Source organism: Phyllostomus discolor, chromosome 9 (assembly GCF_004126475.2).
Source record: "Phyllostomus discolor isolate MPI-MPIP mPhyDis1 chromosome 9, mPhyDis1.pri.v3, whole genome shotgun sequence".
In the NCBI taxonomy this organism is placed as follows: Eukaryota; Metazoa; Chordata; class Mammalia; order Chiroptera; family Phyllostomidae; genus Phyllostomus; species Phyllostomus discolor.
In genome coordinates, this window is record NC_040911.2 from 87,631,684 (window position 1) to 87,651,443 (window position 19,760).

The 19,760-nt window shown below is 43.9% G+C and overlaps 1 long non-coding RNA gene across 2 annotated transcripts; it reads right to left on the minus strand.

The window, feature by feature from the left end:
- Positions 1–5,064: 5,064 nt before the first annotated feature.
- On the minus strand, positions 5,065–15,343 carry LOC118496827. 2 transcript variants are annotated; one of them, XR_004899386.1, is made up of 2 exons: positions 15,333–15,343; positions 5,065–7,234 (listed from the first exon to the last, which is right to left on the minus strand). It is a non-coding gene; the product is annotated as an uncharacterized LOC118496827 (long non-coding RNA). The 2 variants fall into 2 exon arrangements; XR_004899385.1 differs by lacking the exon at positions 15,333–15,343 and adding an exon at positions 11,077–11,087.
- Positions 15,344–19,760: the final 4,417 nt, after the last annotated feature.

Sequence of the window (19,760 nt, forward strand, 5' to 3'; positions counted from 1 at the left end):
GTTGGTAATTATATGGTGTTTATGTAGGAGGATCTCCTTGTTTTTAAGAAGTACACACTTAAATACTTGGCCATTAAGGGAGATGATTTCTTCAACTTTCAAATGATTTAGAAATATGTTTGTATATTTAGAATGGCAAAGCAAATACAGCAAAGTGATAACAATTGGAGAATCTGGGTGAAGGGTATTTAGGAGTTCTTTAAACCATTTTTGCAATTAAAAATTATTTAAAAACATAAAATATACCTTCTCAACTATTTTTAAGTGCAGATTTAGTTCAATGACATTAAGTGCATTCACACTGTTGGGCAACCTTCACCACCATCCATCTCCAAAAACTTTTTCATCTTGCAGAACTGACACCTTGTACCCATTAAATAATAACTCCCCTCCCCCCGTCTCCCAGCCCCTGGCAACCACCATTCTACTTTCTGTCACTATGAATTTGATTGCTTTAGATACCTTATATAAGTGGAATTACAATGCTTGTCTTTACAAATAAGACATTTGCAAATGTCTTATTTCGCTTAGCATAATGCTCTCAAGGATTATCCATGTTGTAGCAGAAGTTCCTTGCTTTTTAAGGCTAAATGATATTCCATTATACATATACACCATATTTTGTTTATCCATTCATCTGTCTGTGGACACTTGGGTTGCTTCTACTTTTTGGCTGTTGTGAATAATGTTGCTGTGAACATGGGTGTGCAAGTATCTTCAAGACCCTGCTCTTAATTCTTTTGGTATATACTCAGAAATGGAATCGCCGTATCATGTGATAATTCCATTTTTAATATTTTGAGGGACCGTTATACTATTTTCTGTAGTGGTTTATATCATTCTTGCAATTATAGTGTGACATTATTTCAAAATAAAAAGTATAGCTGAAAAAAGAAAATACAGAGGGAGCTAATACAGATATGAATAAATATTAGTTTTGACTTTGCAATTAGGTGATAATAGATTTTAAAATCTGATGATAAGCTCCCTGATAGCCAAGGGTGGAGAGAAACATGTTCTTTCACTAGCAATTATATAGTTAAGACCAAGAAGCAAAGGGAAGTAGTCGACATGGATTTTTGTATAAGCATTACCCATGATTATAAAATATGGCTTTGAGCTACCTGATGGTCAAGGCAAAAAGAGAAACATTTTATTATTTGAAAGGAAGAACCTGCTCATTCCCTCAGGAGAGTAACAAAGTTTTTCTTACCCTAGAAGGTTGGGGAAGTTTGTCCTCACTCCTTTTTTCATATGTGCCTTCTACTCAGTTTACTGTATGTTCCCTCTTTGGGTGGCACCTTAAATTAGGGGTCTGCCTATTCTACTTCATTCTGTACTTCTCAACCTCAGGCCCATGCTGATACCACAAAGTTGGTATGTAGAGTGGTTGGCTGCACATGAGGGCTGTTCCCTCCTCATCCCTGATTGGAGGCTTATCACAGGGAAGAAGGCAGTGGACTCTCAGCCTTTAAGCACTAACAACACTGATCATCTATCATTTTGATGGATAGAAACTGACACCATATCTTTTCCTGAGAGCGTTTTTATCTTGAAAGATAACTATCAGGAAGTCCTTCTTCTTGTCATAACTTAAAACTCACACCACCTTTAAAGACTTTCTCTTGTTTTGTGTAAGGTGGAGATGGAGAGGAATTTCTCATTGCTTTTCTGGAAGTCTCCTCCTAATTAAGCCAGTCCTTTTCCTGTCTGTCTGTCTGATTTTACTGATGTCACAGAGCAGGATTATGAGCAGGAGTTATGGATTTAGGTCACTTTGCTGCAGATCAACTGCATGACATTAGGTAAGTGACTTCTCTTTGCCTTAGTTTCCCCCAGTAATAATAAAAACATCTATTTCATAAAGTCATGAAAATTAAGTAGTCCACATAAAATACTAAATTCAGAATTCGACTCTCAGAAAGCAGATGCCTGAGGTGGGGGGAAAAGGGGCAGACGGGGACAAAATGGTACGGATACTAGGCACGCGAGCCCTGTAGACCAACAGGGCGGCCAGGCCAGGCCAGCCCTGCCCACAGAGTGAAGTTGAAAGGTCCTCCATGTGGGCATTTCTGTTTAACAGATCACAGCCGCTGGGGGATTTGCACATGTAAAGAGCTCTCACCAACAAACCATTCTGCATTCACACATTGTTCTGGTATCATACAATAACTACCTGCTCATGGGGCCCTCTGCCTCTTTCAGAGGAGATCCTGGAGCTTCTCTGTTGGCTGCCTACTTCTTCCTCTTCCTCCTCCTCCTCCCTTTATGCCAGTGCGTGTCCTCTGACCCTCAGCCTCTAGGCTCCTGGGCATCTCCATTAGGATAGGGGGGCATATGGGAGCTGACAGGACCGGACTAAAACCCAAATGAATTTAATCAGCATATCTCCAATCAGCAGATATGCTTTGGGGAGAGGGAGTTTGGTCAGGGTTTGGATATACAGCACCAAACCAAACAAAGCCTTTGGCACCAAGTTTGTATTCTGGATTGATAGTCAAAGAAAACAAAAAAGGCGCAAGAAAAATCAGGGTAAGTGGGGGATGCAGATGGGTTAGAGGTTACTACTTTGTAAAAGGTAGTTGGAGAAGGCTACTGCAAGGTTATGGTATTGGTGAGTACGGGAAGTGAGGAAATGGGCCGTGCACGGGGGAAGAACCTCCCAGGCAGAGAGGTAGGGTGCACAGCCTGGCTGAATAGCGGCTGTAAGGTTGGTGTGGCTCGAATGGAGTCAAAGGAGAGAGAAATGAAAGGAGACTAGGGCAGAGGGGCCTGGGGCCAGCTCATGATCATGTGACGGGAGCATCTGGGAGGTTCTTAGCAGAGGAGTAGTATGATCTGTACAGACTTGGGGTTTAAGCACAAGGTTCGAAGGGGGAGGCAGGGTGAGGGTAGTGACATAATCCAAGTAGGAGGTCATGGTGGCTCGGTTCAGAGTGGCTGTGGTGATGGGGCTGATCCTGGACATATTTTGATGGTAGAACTGATGAGAGTTTGCTGATGGACTCAACACGAGGAATGGGAGGGAGGAGTCAAGGGTGACTCCAGAGATTTTAGTTTGAGCAAGCGGAGGGTGGAGTAGCCATTTCCTGAGTCAGAGAAGGCTGTGGTGTAGGAGACGTACATATAGGGGTAGGGGTTATTTTTTAAAAGATTTTATTTATTTTTTGAAAGAGAGGGAGGGAGAGAGGGAGATAAACATCAATGTGTGGTTGCCTCTTGTGTGCTCCCTTACTTGGGACCTGGCCTGCAACCCAGGCATGTGCCCTGATTGGGAATCAAACCAGCAACCCTTTGGTTCGCAGGCTGTTGCTCGATCCACTGAGCCACACCAGCCAGGGCAGTCTTCTATTTTATTTAACATGTTATACTCTTGTTATTATCATTCTGTATTTTGATGCAAAAGTTATCATATTTGGCCAGTGGAAGCCACTTCAAGGTGGCTTCTGTTGTCCTTTTCACATGTTCCTATCATTTTCTAAGCACTTCCCTTGTTCTCTGCCACATGCTATTCTAGGATCACCTTGTACTTTCCCTGCTGCAGGCCTGGAACTAGCCATTTCTCTAAGGACCCTTTTTCCTTTTAGTAGAGAATGGTATTTAGAAGCTTTTGGCCCTCGCTCTGCTGCTCATGAAATTTGTGGCTTTGAAAGGCCCAGCATCTGGAGGGACAAACCTCATCAACCAAACCCCTCATTTACAGACGAGGGGACTGAGGCCCAGACAGGATCATCTGGCCATCCCCCAGGGAGCTGCAGAGTTTAGATGAGAGCTGAGGCCTCTGACTCCCTACCTATCTAGTGTTCTTCCCTGGCAATAGGTACTGCTAGCTATGAGGTGTGATCCCAGTGGGGCTGTCTCCTCTCTGAACCTCTTTCCTCTTCTGTCCAGAGGACTAACTTTGCCTTGGGGGTCCAGGACATCTGTTCTGAGTTCTAACCTTGACTCTTAGCTCTTTATGAGCCTTACTCTCCCCCTGCCCTGCTCCACCCTGGAGACCTTTATGTGCGATTTCATCTTAAACTGCAGAGCAGATAATCAGTTTTTATCTCCAGCTCTAGCAGATTTGGGATTTGTAGACTGGTCTCAGCCTGGGATGAGTTGTCCAAGTGCACCTGGTTCTCCCCTTTTGGAACAGGGACTCAAGACATATGTGCCCCCCTGAAGCCCATCTCGGTCAGCTGACACCTGTCTCATACGGGCATCCACAAGAGAGATGGGGTGGAGACCTTGTCCTGGATTGAGGTCATGGGATGGGCCTGCTCTACCTGCTGTCACTGGCTCCCAAGCCACCCAGGTTATACCGACAGCACCCGAGGAAACATTATAATCGCTACCTCCCCACATTTGAAGGCGTGTCCTGAGCCTCACCTCAAAGTTGGGGGTAAGAACCCCTCTGGTATACTGTAGAGGTTTTCTGTGCCTGACTCGGGGGTGGATGGTGCTGCATCTGACTTGTACCCTCCGGTTTGGCCAGCTGTGAAATGAACTTCCAGCCTGGGAAGCCAGCCATCTAACCAGTGCCTGTAACAATGCCGGAAAAGCTGAGCATGTGTCCTTTGCATTCCAGACATTTCCTAGGCTTGGGCTATTTGTCGGACATTGTGATGCAGAGTGGATTTAAGCCTGAACTCAATCACGGAGACTCTCAAGCAACAATGATGGTACAAGTGGGGTCCACGTGTAAAAGGCACAATAGGGGCTGCAAGGGAAAGAGCCTTCTTGTGACATTTGATTCTGGCACTTTAATTCTCAGGTGTCAGGTTCTCGTAGATAAGACTGTATATAAATTAAAATTTGAGTTGGGCAATTTGAATTGCTAAGTGAAAAATGTAGAAAGGGGACTACAGGCCAAAGGAATAGCTTGAGCAAAGTTGGAATCACCAAAGTGCAAGGTTACCTTGAAAAACGGCAGAGCCCCCAGGGGTGGTAAAATCTATGTGATGGAGGAAGGTGTCTCAAGAGGTGAAACTTCAGATACCGCAGGGCCCAGGCACGAAGGGTGTGAACTCCGTGCTTCTATGGAGTGTGGTAACTTTACAAGTAATGAAGACTTCACGTAGGTTTTTTAATTAACATTTATTTTTTAAAAGCTAACAAGTGCATATAGTAGGAAACTGAAAAACACAAGAAGCAAAGAACAAAGTCATCCATAACCACAAGCAGTTTACAGTTTGACATGTCCTCAGTCCCCTGTGTAATCTATCTACACAACTAAGCTTCCATTTAGTGTATAGATCATAAAGTTATGAATCATGCTTTTTCACACATCATGAATATTTACCATTTCAAAGTCTCAAAACTATGAGTATTCTGATAACCAAGAATACACTACACCAACTCAGTGTGGAAGACAAAAAAGTGTAATCCTGCCTTTCTTGGCGACAAAAATTTTATAAAGGACAAAAACAGCAACAAAGATATTGGCAAGTTACAATTAGATAAAGATATTGGCAAAGTTACAATTAAAATAATGCATTCCTTTAATGTTCAATTAAAAATGAGACACAAAGCAACGGAGTACATAAAATACAATGCTTCTAAGAGAATTCATTATGATCTGTACTTTTAAAATATTAGCAAGGAGGCAAGTTTTGACCGAAGTACTTTACAGTATATTCCTACAGGACAACCAAGGGATGCACACACACGAGTGGTTACCATCACAACGCAGCGACGAACACATCCACATCCCTCCCTCCCTCGGCCTTCCTCCTGCCCCTCTGCTACCAGCCCATTGAGCAAGTCCTTATGTCCGTTTCTGAGATGGTTTAACAATTCCATGGCCAAGATGCTTCTTTTCTATCAATTGTAACAAAAAGCTATTTGCAAACTGGTTAATTCACTAGCTCTACTTTTTATCATATACTGTCACCTCAGGACATCTAAAAAGCTCAAGATGTTGCAAAATAATGAATCTTGTCCATAATAAACACAGGTAGTTTACAAAAAATGCACATACAGACCTATGGTTATAAGCTAACACTTTCTTCTAGATATAGAGACACTAGCAAAGAGCCCTTCCCTTCACCCTTCCTCTTTTCCCCTCCACCATTTCAATGACTAAATACAGGACACACCTGCCTAAAACTAACAAAAGGGCATTTATAAAGGGATTACTTTACTACCTCTACTTTTAATATATTTCGAGCATTAAGACTTGTTTATCCTTGGATATATAGCAGTATTAACTAAAATCGCATACGTAACAATGTTAGACAATCTGAATTTGTCTAGACTCAGGGGCACAGAGCCTGTCTCTGCATTTTCTTCCCTCCCCCGTGAACAGTCGGCACACTCTCCAAGACATCCACGTCTGACAATTCCATTCCCAAATACAATCATTCCTATGAATTAACAAGAAAAAAATACTTACAGGGTGTTACTTTAACTCTTTTAACATATGCTGTGCACTTCCAAACATCTAGAAGGACCAGATGTTTCAAATAGGGATCTAAATTTGTTCACTACACACAGAGTCGCAGTGAATAAATCGTACTCAGAGGCTGTAATCTGAGTATCTTCTAAACGGGAAGGAACTAGGACTCCGGCCTAGAACACTTCCTCTGCTCCTCTCAATCAACCCTGTGGACAAGTGTAAAAAACATCCGTAATGCTCGGAGGGTATTTTAACAATTCCACTTCCTCAAGTTCTCAGAAGTCTTTCCTAGGAATTTAACACAAACTGTACACAATGTATTTGTCTACTAACTACTTCTGTCATACACTGGCAACCTCTGTAACATCTAGAAGGACTAGATGTTGTAATTAGGACAGTTGTCCTTCATATACACTATATACACAGCTAAGTAAACAAAATGCACAGGCACACGGGAAGATGGTTAATCTGGCCTAACTATAAACATACTGGTATAAAGCCCTTTGCACTTTCCTCTCCCTCCCTGCTGAACCAGCACAAGTATAATGACGTGTACTGCTCAGAGGTGGCTTGATCGTTTTGATCATCTCATTTCCAAAACACAGTATTTAAAATGAATTTTAACAAAAGGGTATCTACAAAATGTGTTATTTTACTACCTCTACTTTTAACATACTTTGTGCACTTCTAAACATCTAGAAAGACTAGATGTTTCAAAAATGGACTTAAGTTTGTCCACTATATACACAGTAGTGTTGAATAAACTACACACATGTAACAATGGTTATATCTGAAAGTGCCTTCTGCACAGGAACATTCTAGTCTGGAACCCTTCATTTCTCCTATCTCTTCCTTCTTTTCAGAAGACGGCCTTTCAATGAATTTTAACACAAAGTGTACAAAATGTGTTAGTTTACTAACTCTACTTTTGTCATACATTGGCAACCTCTTTAATATCTAGAGACTAGATATTCTAAAATTAGGACCCATTTGTCCAGTATATTCACAATATATACATTAAAGTTAAATGAAATGTGCATAACATATGGGGCAAAGGATAAGCTAAAATATTCTATTACGCACTAGCAAAGCATCTTTTTGCAATTTCTTCCCTCCCACCTCCCTCAACCCAGTGAACATGCATGGAGTACACTGTTCGGAGAGGTGGCTTAACAATTCCATTGCCAAAGACAGTATTTCCTATCAGGTTTTAAAAACTATTTACAAGTGTTATTCTATAATTTCTACTTTGAAATGCATTAAGCACTTCTATATGTCTAGAAAAGCTACATATTTCATATAAGAACTTACTTGCCCACTATTACACAGCACTGTTAAAATTGCACACCCATAACAATGGTTATGATCTGAGGTATCTTCTAAATATGACCATGTTGGCCTGAGCCATTCCCTCTCTCGCTCCTCTCCCCCACCAACCCCGTGGACAAGCATAAGCATGTGTAATTCTTAGAGGTGGTTGAACAAACTCATACCTAAAAATCATTTACACAAGACAAGCTTCCCTGTGAATTTCAACGCAAAGCATACAAAATGTGCTAATTTTACTACTTTGTCATACTGGCAACCTCTAACATCTAGAAACTAGATACTACAATTTTAGGACTTATTTGTCCATTATATACATTATATACAGCAAAACAAAATGCACATAACATACAAAAATGACTTTATCTGAAAATGTCCAAATATGAACACACTATCACACTACCTTTTGCAATTCTTTCCCTCCCACCTCCTCCAAACCACTGAACAAATATACTGCTCACAGAGGTGGTTTAACAATTCCATTCCCTCAAGAGAGTTATTTCCTATGAATTTTAGTAAAAAGATATTTACAAAAGTAATGTTTTACTACCTCTACATTTAACATACGTTGGGCACTTCTAAACATCTAGATGGACTAGATGTTTCAAATTAAGGACTTAATTTGTCCACTATATACACAGCAGTTTTGAATAAACTGCACACACGTAACAGTTATAATCTGAAAGTGTCTTTGAAATATGAACACTATAGCCTAAAACCACCCTTCCCTTCTCCTGCTCCTCTACCAACCACATGGGCTATAATGCTCAAATTTGCAGAAGACAAATCTTTCCAAGAAATTTTCACACACATATACAAAATGTATTAGTTTACTAACTCTATTTTTGTCATACACTGGCAACCTCTTTTAACATCTAGAAAGACCAGATGTTGTAAATCAGGACTCATTTGTCCATTATATACACTATATACACAGCTAAGTAAAACAAAATGCAGGAACATAAAGGACAATGGTCGATCGCGCCTCACTTAGAAACACACGACACAGAGCTCCTAGCACTTCCTTCTCCCCTGAACCAGGCACAGATACAAGGTGCGCTGTTCAAGGAGGTGGTTTGGTCATTCCCAAAGTAACAACATTTGATATGAATCGTAACAAGATCTTTACTAAAATGTCTTTTTACTACCTCTACTTTTATCAGGCACTTCAGAACATGTAGGAAGATATTTTAAAAATGTACTTAGCATTGTCAACTATTATACAGCAGTGAGGAATAAAATGCACATATTAAAACAATGGTTACAATATGAAATGTCTTCTAAATATGACCAGTCTGGCACAGAACCTTCTTTTCTTCCTCCTCAAGGTCTTCCACTCCAGTCCTCTACCCCACTGAACAAACATGGCCGTGCGTTGCTCCCGATGTTTCATGTCACTTCTGGAGGTATCACACAATTCCATTTCAAAGTCATTTCCAGAAGACATTTCTTTTTGAAAATTTTCTTAAAAAAATGGGCATTTGCAAGATGTGTGATTTTCTAACTCTAGTTTATCATACGTTGGCAACCTTTTCACATCTAGATGGCCTAGATGTAGCAAAGTTTTCTTGTGAAAGGTTAGGGGGAAAGTTGAGAGCAGCTTTTTCATATTATATACACAGGCCTTCTATAAATGGCCAGTAAATCTTCCCAAAGGGTGGTGGGCACTTCCCATTTGCCAAATGTGGTATGTTATTCTGCCGTTTCTTTCTTCCAAAATCAAGGTCTACAGCGGAACGAAGCCCAACCGCCCGAAGGCCCGCTAACCGTTCCACCCGTCGCCGACTGGGGCTCCGCTCACCTTCTGGGCCCGTTAAGGCCTTTGTCCATCGTTGTCAGGACGAGGTGAGGTTTCGTCCAATTGGGGCAGAAGAGTCGCCCCAGGCGCCGCATCCACGCAGCTCCAAGGCCCAAGTAAGGGTGGGCGAGCTTGTGTCCACGTAGACCCGCCTTCTCGGGCCCCTGAAGGCCTAAGGGCCCTCCGCTGCATTCCAGTGGCCGCCATTCTTCTAGCCCCGCCACGCCCAAAGGCTGCGCGTCCTCTGTGCCTTGGCGGGGGCTTCGCTTAGGCCCCACGTAGGCCCCGCAGGCGTGGGCCCGGAGAGCCGACAGTCCACAGAGCAGGATGCGGGCTCCGAGGCCACCGTCATCAGGCCGCGGAGATGGGGGTGGGGGGAGTGGTTCGCCGCTGCTTCAAAGCCTGGCCCCGGCCAGTGGGCAACTGCAGGGAGGGCTTTGGGTCTCTGCAGGATAGAGTCTGTTGTCCTGTCCCCGGGCCCCCCAGCTCACCCACCGGCCCGAGGCCGGAGGGCCTGGAGGGCCCAGAGGAGCTCAGAGGACAAGGCCCCTCTCTGCTTCTCACTGCGATCTCTGCCGGAACTGACTTGGCAGTTCTCTACGCAGGCTAGAAAAAGGGAGCACCGGAAGTGCTCTGCGCCTGAACCCATGAGCCAAGGTTCCGGGACTGAAACGTTCCGGATGGGAGGGAATGGGAGAGGGCGGGGGAGGGACGGGTCACGTGGGGTAAGGACGCCTTACTGGCTTGTCCTTTGCAATGGTAATTGTTACTGACCTCAGAATACCCGAATGTGCATGTTTCTCAGTTCCTTCACTCTCGCTGTTGGGCTGGGAGGCTCTTTCCAATCTTTCATTCACTTATTCACCACCTTTTTAATTGAGCGCTATGTGCCACGTAAGCACTGGGGAATGCAGCAGTGAAGGAAAAAAACCCGAAAATGTCTGCCCTCCTGAAATGTTTATTCTATACTAGAGGAAAGAGACAATCCTTAAAAATGCATAAAAGGCCAGATACAAAACGAAAGTGCTATGGAAAAATAAATAGTAGAGAAGGGGAGTATAGGAAGTGTAAGTGTAGAATGTTTTGGATGGGGGCCAGGTAGCTTTTGAGCAGATATCTGAAGGAGGTGATGTTGGGTGGAAGAGCCTTCTTGGCAGAAGGGAACAGCCAGTGCACCGGCTCTAAAGCTGAAGCATATGAGCCTGGCCTGTTCCAGGATCAGCAGGGAGGCTGGAGCAGAGTGAGCAGGCAGGAGGGTAGAGGTTAGAACAGGCCATGAGTGTAGTGTGAAGTCACCCAGGTGAAATAGGGTCACAGCTTGTATTGGGATGACGGCAGTAAAGGTGGCAAAAGTGGTTGAACTCAAGATAAATATCAGATACGGTTTGCAGGGTTTGCTGATAGACCAGATGTGGAGTGTGAGATAGAGAAACTGAGGATAACTTCAAGGCTTTTGGTCTGAGCAGATGAAGGAGAGGAATTGCCATTAACTGAGATGAGAGAGCCCATGGAGTTAGGAAATTTGGGGGAGAATATCGGGAGTTCAGTTCTGGACATACTAAATTTGAGATACCTGTTTGACATTCAAGTGGAGATGTGAAGTGGACATTTGGATTTATTACTGGCATTCAGGGGAGAGTCTGAGTCGGACATAAACACTGGGGCATCAGCAGCTATGAGGCTGCATGAGAGAACCAAGAAGTACATAGAGAAAGAGTGGTCTGAGGCCTGAGTCCTGGGGCATGGATAGAGGTCAGGGCAATGAGAAAGAACCAGCAAAGAAGACTGAGGAATAACCAGAGTGGTAGGAGAACAACCACAAGAGTATGGTGTCTTGGAAGTAAATGAAGAAAGTGTTTCAGAGGAGAGTTATCAATAGTATCAAAATGTACTGATAGGTCACCTAAAATACAGTTGAGAATCACTATACTTCAAACTTTTATAACTCATGCTGTGGTGAACCCTCTTGTGAATTTTCAAACTTTATGGAGTCTTCTGGCTTCCTTTGGATACTTGAGAAATATAAAGATCAAAGGGTTGGTTCAGGCTTAAGTCTCTCAATGCAGACTCAGATAGGATTTCCAGGAGGGAAATCCTGTAATTAAAAGACCCCTCTGCTGGGAGGCAGAAAGGGAGAGTGATGAGAAGGCCAGGGACTGTGGGCACTGGGGCTTTAGTACACAGTGAGGTGACAGAGCCCTGAGCTGCAGGGGGAGGTACAGGAGTAGAAAACAGGTGAAGTGAGGGTTTCTTTGCAGAGGAGGGGGCCACTGCATTCAGTACTTAGAGAGAAGAAGGAGAGGGGAAGGAGAAGCCACGGATCACACAAGATTTCAAACAGTAGGGCTGGCTGGCTAGTTGTGTGGTTGATACATTAACCAAGAAAAGGAGAAGGAAAGTCTCAGTGTGGAGTTCTCGGTTCCCTTTCTGAGCTCCCTACCTGCTAAGCAGCCAAAGGGCTGGTATCTCTGGGACCGAAAGATGACGATGATGACAAACATGTATACATCCTCTTTCCTACTTGATATCTCTACTTGAATGTTCCACCAGCATCTTAAACTCCTCTTGTATAAAACAGAAACTCTTGATATCTTCCCAGAGCCTGCTCTTCCCCGAATCAGTAAATGGTAGTATCATTCACCCAGTTTCCAAACGAAAAAATGAGGCATCTTCCTTGATTCCACTCTCTCTCATTCCCCATCCTCCAACCATCATAAGTCCTATTTTCCTCCTCATTATATTTAAAATACTACCAGTTTCCTGTGCTGTCCAATATACTAGCCATTAGCTACAAGAAGCTATTTAAATTTTAATGACAATGACATGAAATTAAAAATTTCAATCCCTCATCTGCACTAGCCACACATTCCAAGTGTATGGCTGCCTTATGAGCTCGGGTATAGAACATTTCCATCATCCGGTTAAGCCACAGGGCAGTGCTGATCTATAGTCTGATCCAAACCTGCAACATCTCTAGTCCGGATGACTCTAATAGCCTCTTCACCGTTGTTCTTACTGTTTCTACTATTCTTCCCTTCTAATCCATTCTCCTACTTTTAATCAGAAATCAGATCTTGCTCCGGCTTTTCATCGCACTTTGAGGAAAATCCAAACTTCTTACCATAACCTACTGCCCTGTGTCATTACATTCCAGCCACACTGGCTTTTTTGCTATTCCTTCTACTCTCTAAGTGTTTCTCAACCTCAAGGCCTTTACATATGCTGTTCCCTCTACCTGGATAGCTCTTTACCTGGCTATTAGCAAGGCTGTTTCTTCTCATCTTCTCCATTCCAATATTATATCTTTAGACGGCCTCTCCTGACCTCTCTGTCTCAAGGAGGTTTCTTCCAGTTATTATCACATCACCCTGCTTATTTCCTTCTTCATTAATCACAATATTTCATTATTTGATTAATAATAATGAAGCTTTCTGTGTATTTCTTATGTGTGAGGCACCGTGCAAAGAACTTACTTTATATACTTTATCTTATTTATTAATTTACTAGTTTATTTTCTTTTTGTTTCTCCCTATGTCTCTGACCCCCAGTACAGTGTCTGACTTACAGTAGACAATAATTGTTAAGCAAATGAACAAATGTATTGAGCACTAACTATGGGCCAGGAACCGTGCTAAGCACTTTACATATAAAAGTAAACAAGGCATATATTGCATATATTGCCTCGTTTAATTTGCACAGTGACTCTGTGATGTAGATGCTATCATTATCCTCCTTTCTATGGTTGAAAGTCTGTGTAACTCATCTGGTTCACAAGAAGAACTAGGATTCTAACCCAGGCCGCCTGACTCAAGAGTTCCCTGGGAAGGTACTGTCCAGGGTTTAGAGGCCTGAGAACACACCGGCCTGCAGCCACCCCCAGCTCACACTAGAAGTGGAAAAACTAGAAGTCGTCTCTTTTGAAGGGCTTTCCATTTCAGATCATGCCAGAAATTCTGGGGTGTCACTGTTCAACAGTGGGGCAGACCTGGGTCAGGGGTCAGGATAAATATTCCAGTTCAATTCTGAGCATCCTCAGTGAGATAAGAGGGCCGGCTTGGAGACCCCAGATGAAACTCTGAGTGAAGGGTGTGCCTAGTCTGACCACTGATGCCACCGCATCTTGCTGCCTGTCTCAGATCAAGGATGAGACAAGGGACAAAAGTAAAAATAATGAGTCTTCCTGGCACTTCTCCTCGGGGAACATCACATGTCAGGCCTGTGACAAGGTGTTAGGCCAAGCTCATTAGCAGGAATGGTGCTGAACTGTAAGCCACCCACGCAGCTTGCTTGGGAAACAAACACAGTGCGGCATCCATCCCTCCCAGGCCTGGGCCTGCATGGTTCCACTGTTATCAGGATCAGCATGCACCTGCACAAAGGCAGGTCTAGTTGGCAGCAGGGCCCTAGAAATGGATTGTGTATGGGTGTGTCCCAGAGAGGCTGCTCATAATCCTCCTCCTCATTGTTTAAATTCAGGACTGGTTCTGCCCTAGTACAGCTTCTCCAACTTGAATTGTTCTCAGTTCAGCCTAATAATCTCCTTCATGCTTTTACGTGCCACCAATAGCAGGTTTTACTTAATTGCGAATTGACACAGAGATATTAAGTAAAACAATCACTACATTAGCCTTGTCCTTAGTAGTATTGATGAAATCACCAATTTGACATGCTGGTTAGATGTTTTCTTAATGTCTATTAAAGTAAACATACAACTCTTAAAAAAATGTTCATCTGAGTTCTACTTAAAATTATCTTGGTGCAACCAAGATGCAAAACAATTGGTGTCAAAGGGATAGAAGAGACAACCTGTAAGAGTTCCCACTGACCAAAGCTGGAACAATTTGAGCAACAAAATAAGTAACATAGTATTAGATTACAGTCCTAAGTATAAACTAAATATCTGTGAGTCCAAATTTATATAAATAAATGACTGAATAAATAAATAAATAAAGGAGAAGAGATTAATTTTCCTTATAGAATTCCAAATAATTTATACCCTCCAGGGTATAGAACTTAATTCCCTACTTGAGTGTGGGCTGCACTTAGCAACTTGCTCCCAAATAGTACGACAGGAGGAGAAACGCATAACTTCACAGGGGAGAAACTTGGCAAACACTGCCGGGGCCAGGGACTCCAGGTGGTCGAGTCATGTTGATAGTATGTACTTCTGATCTAATGTCATGAGAAGGGCATTACCTCTGTGGTTTCTTTCACCAAAACTTGTAACTCCAGTCTAAGCATACAAACAAATCAGAGAACCCCAAATTGAGAGATATTTTATGAAATACTTGACCAGTACTCCTCAAAACTGGAAAGGTCAGGAAAAACCAGGAAAAGTCTGAGAAACTGTCCTGCATACTGCAGGGCCCATCATAGACCAGGTGTCCTGAAGTGGACCAGGGAGGCCTGTTGAAGGGGGTTCACGTTCTGCCTTCAGACGTCACAAGGAGACAAGGAAAGCGAATGTTAAGGGCCCACATGCCAACGCTGGGCGATAAACCTGGGTTCCCTCGGATCCTGGCTCCTCTGCCTCACAGACCCTGACCCTAGGCAAGCCACCAAACACCTTTGTGCTTCCGTTTCCTCACCTGTAAAAAAGATAATTATAGAACCTCAAAGGAAAATTGTGAGGCTCAAGTGAATGACTGTATATGAAACTTTGATTATAGTGCTTGGTATGAAGTGAGTGCTTGCCCTAGTCATTACTAAGCCCTGAGAAACCTATACACATCCTTGCCTGGCCTGTTTCTTTTCGATACACTGTCTAGAGAAATTTGATTCCTTCTTAGGCAAGGAGCACGGCATCCGGGGGTTCTGGGTCTCTGTCACTGTCTTGCTGTGTGGCCTGACGTGAGTCATTTCCAGTCTCCCAATCATCCCAGGATGTACCAGGAGATGACCAAAGTGCGGAGCCGCAGCGGGGACTCTGCTGCGGGGCTGAGCTCGCGCGGCAGGAGGGGGGCAGGGAAGGGAGCTAGCTGCCTGGAAGCTGCCGCGGCGATGCCCAAGGGCTGCTGGGAGCGAAGAGGCGGGGCCGGCCCTCAATAAGTCCCCTCCCCTAGCCAAGGCTCCGCCCAGAACGAGGCCGGGAGCCTCAGTCTGGGGATTCCAAGGCAACTGCATTGTTCTGACTAATTTCATGAGTGGCTGATAGGCTGTGTCTGACTGACGACCATGTCTGACTGACCACATACGCCATCACTGCCTGATAATCCAAGCCTGTCTGGCTGTGTCTGATGAACACAGATTTCATGGGTGCCTGACAGACCAAGACCAGTGATCTGTCTGCATGACCACAGCTGACTGACTGACTGCCCATACCTGGCTGATGGCATCTGAGCCTGACAGGGTGTGTCTGGCTGAGTGACTGTAACCGCATCTGACTGACCAGACTCCATATGTGCTCAACAAGCTTCATCTGAGTGACGGAGATTCTCTGTGTCTGACTGACCATTTTAATGATTGATTCCTCTGTGCCGGTCACTAGACCACATCTCTGCTGCAGGGGTGAAGCAGACAGAGTCTGACTGGCAAGCTTCTTCTGGCTACACCTGAGCACGTCTGTCTGAGTCCTCTGACCAGCTGGCTGACTGAATCTGCCTGGCTTCCTGAGACTTGCTGGCCACCCTGGCTGAACCGGCCTCACTACAGCCTATCTGGCCAATGGGGTCCACCTGACCAGGCATCTGAAAGGTGGACCAGCCCACCTGATGTGTGGACTGACTACACCTCCAGACTGTATGGCTGATTCTCGGCGACCATTTGGGTTAAGCTGTCTCAGGGACTGGGTTTCTGAATGACCGAGTCAGCCTGACGGTCCCTCCATGACCACCTTTGTCTGCCTCAGCTTGACTGCCAGCATCTGTGTCTGACTAGGCCTGCCTGACTGCATGACGGCCGACCACCTCTGCATTCCATAGCGGTTGGTTGAATCAGATTGCCTGCCCGAACGGCAGCTGAGCCTGACTGAGTTGGTCCCTGAAATTCTCTCCCTGACTAATGGCCTCTTTCAGCTGCTCAACAAATGGTTTCTGAGGTGTTGCTTATCTAGAGGTCTGGGTCCTGGGCATCTTCAGTTACAAGTCTGGGCCTGAGGTGGGGGTGAGGGTCCAAAAAACAGGATACCAGCAGGGAAAGAAGGTCTGTGAGTGAGGCAGGCGGGAGGAGAGGACTTGAGGCCCGGAGGGGAGCAGCTGGAAGAAGCTGCGGAGAGAGGAGGTCCTCAAGACTCCTGAGCTCAGGAAGCTAAGTCTGTAACCAAGTCAGCACCTTGAGGAATTAGGCTGGTATGTAGGTGCCTCAGGACAAGAATGCATGACCTGAAAACTTTGTTCCTCCATGTTTGTGGGAAATCTCTGTCGGTGCCTTGCTGCTTTGCAGAAGGGGCATTCCACAGACATTACATCTCCTCCCAAATTTAAATCTTTCCCATAGTTTGTGTGTGTGTGTGTGTGTGTGTGTGTGTTTGCACTGGCCACATCAACAACGTTGAAAAAAAAAGAGAGTCTGTGTACAGAATAAGGGGAAGGAAATATTGATTAGAGGGAATTTTTTAAAAAAGTAAGCACATCAATTGAATAGGTATGCAATGAATTATAGCTATTGCTATTAATAATAATAAATGAGAGCATGGAAGTAACTTATCTCGATTGAGCTCTAGCATTCTGATATGCTGTCTGTCCATTAATAACAGAGGCCTGGCTGCCTTATTGATTTCATTAAAAGCCAAGGGAGGGATAGGAGGAAATAAAAAGCTCCACTCCCAAGGGCCCTTAGTCAGTGTGGAATGCTATAACCTTAGACTGGGGGATTTAGACAACAGATATTTATTTCTCAGAGTTTTGGAGGCTAGAAATTCCTTGATCAAAGTGCAGGCTAATTTGGTTTCTGGTGAGGCCTTCTTCCTGTCCTATAGACAATTGCAATCCCAGTGTCCTCACAAGGTGGAGAGAGAAAGCTCTGGTCTCTTCTTCTTCTTATAAGGACACTAATCCCATCATGGAGGCCTCACCCTCATAACCTCTTCTAAACTTAATTACTTCCCAAAGGCCCTACTTCATCGCATTGGGGGTTAGGGCTTCACCATGTAAATTTTTGGGGAACCCATTTAGTCTATAACAGCCTCTTCACAACATGAGGTTGAATCTCAGTCAATGTGGCTTCTTCCCCAGGGCAGGGGCTCCCAGGGGTCTGGACAAAGAGGCAGCACCAAGTTGCATGGAGCACTTATACCTCATCTATTCATTCATTCATTCAATGAGTATTTGTTGAGTACTTGATGTCAGCGCTGCCCTCACGGAGCTGACACTTCATTCAGACTTACGGGCTCTGGAAAGCCTTTCCTGTGATCTTCAACTCTAGTCCTGAGTACCCACTGCTTTCTTTTTGGACAAACTGAACAGTTGAAGGTGGGAGAACCAGTATAGAATAGTGGTTCTCAAAGAGTAATCACCTGGGAACGCGTTAGAGATGGAAATTCTTGGATCCTACTACAGATGAGCTGAATCAGAAACTTTTATGGTAGGGCACAGTAATCTATGTATAAATTAGCCCTCCAGCACCATTAGCCCTGATGGTGCTAAAGTTTAAGAACCACTAGTGGAATGATTGAGTATATTAGCTGTGGTTTCAGATTTTCCATACTGGAATGTCAGCTCTACTGTATAAGAGCAGTGTGACTTTGAGAAAGTCAATGAATTTTTCTGCGCTTCAATTTTTTCATTTATATAATTAGTATAATTACCATTGCTTTCAACTATTGTGAGTATTAACTCATATAAAGAACTTAGCACATAATTTCATTCTGCAATGTATCCTGTGGATCTATTCCAGCATATGCTAAATGGTGTATGTTCAGGATATTCACTAATGCATTATTTGTAATAGAAAGGAAGCACCTTAAATATCTATCTGTAGGGGAATAGTCTCCAATAAGTCTTGCTGCAAAAAGAATGGGGCAGCTCTTTATATACTCATATGAAAAGGTCCCCAGAATTTCCAAGTTAAAAAAACAAGGTGCAGAACAGTATGTCTAGTATGCTCCCATCTGTGTAAAGAAAAAAACTCTTTATATATGCATAGATTATCTCTGAAAGGATACTCAGGAAACTGGTCATAGTGGGAGAAGAAATAGGTAGCTGGAGATAGGGGAAGGAGGGAAGCTTATTTTTACCATACGTATATCTTTTTATGACTTAAAGTTTGCAATATGTATATGTATTTCCCATTCACAAAACTGAAGTCTTAAAAAAAGGGGGGAGTACTTAGCATAGTGCCTAATGGCAGCAATAGTGGCGATGGCCATTCCAAGGCTCTAAGCAGATGGTTCATTGCAGAAATGCAGCCCAGAGATATTTGGGGTGTGTTCACAGCCTCTTCATTCTATAGGGTCCATGTTGCCCATCAGAAAATCCTTGCATTTTAGTTTAGAGATGAAAAGGGGATTTCAAGATTCTCTAGTGTGACCCTATTATTTTAAAGATGAAGAAACCAAGCCCCTGAGATGGGCCATAACCAGCCCAAGCTTATCTAGAGGTTTGAGGCTCAATCTATAGCCTCGTTCACAACATCCTAATGCTAAGCTTTCACCCCACCACTACTCTGCTCAGAAACTGTAATGACTCCTCAGTCTGGCTGTTAAGATTTCCAACCAAAATGTCCAGCCTTATTTTCCACCTTCTCTATGTGAATTCTCTACCCTAGCCAGAAAATTCTCTTTATTGACACCAAATGCCCTTGCTTTCCAGATGCTACAACTTGTCAGTGCTGTGTTCTCTGCCCAAAATGCCTTTTGCCTTCCTGTCCATTTGTGGAGATTCTACCTAAACATGGAGGGAGAGCATACTTAAATCATGCTTCCTCCAGGAAGTCCTCCCTGATTACACAGAGCTCTCTTCTTCCTCTGAATTGATTAAAATTTTCTTGTAAAACTTTTGCTCTGGAGAGGGGAATAGGATTGTTCTCTGCTCCTTGAGCAATGGGAAGTGGACTAGGACAGAGCCAGTTCCCTATCCCGACTCTCCATTTCTGGAGTAAGTTGGGCAAATGAACTTGGCCCTCCTTATTGTCTCAGGGAAGCCCTGGGTGAGGATGCCACTGAGCTTGCCTGGAGCCAGGAGCCTGTCTGCAAAACTGCTTGACCTGTTCCTCCCCTGATGTTTACTTGGCCTGGAGGCCCAGTGTGATGAAACCTGGCCCTGTTGCTGAGCACCTTGGGAGGCCTCCCTCTAGGGTCCCTCTGTGTGCAGACAGTGGCTC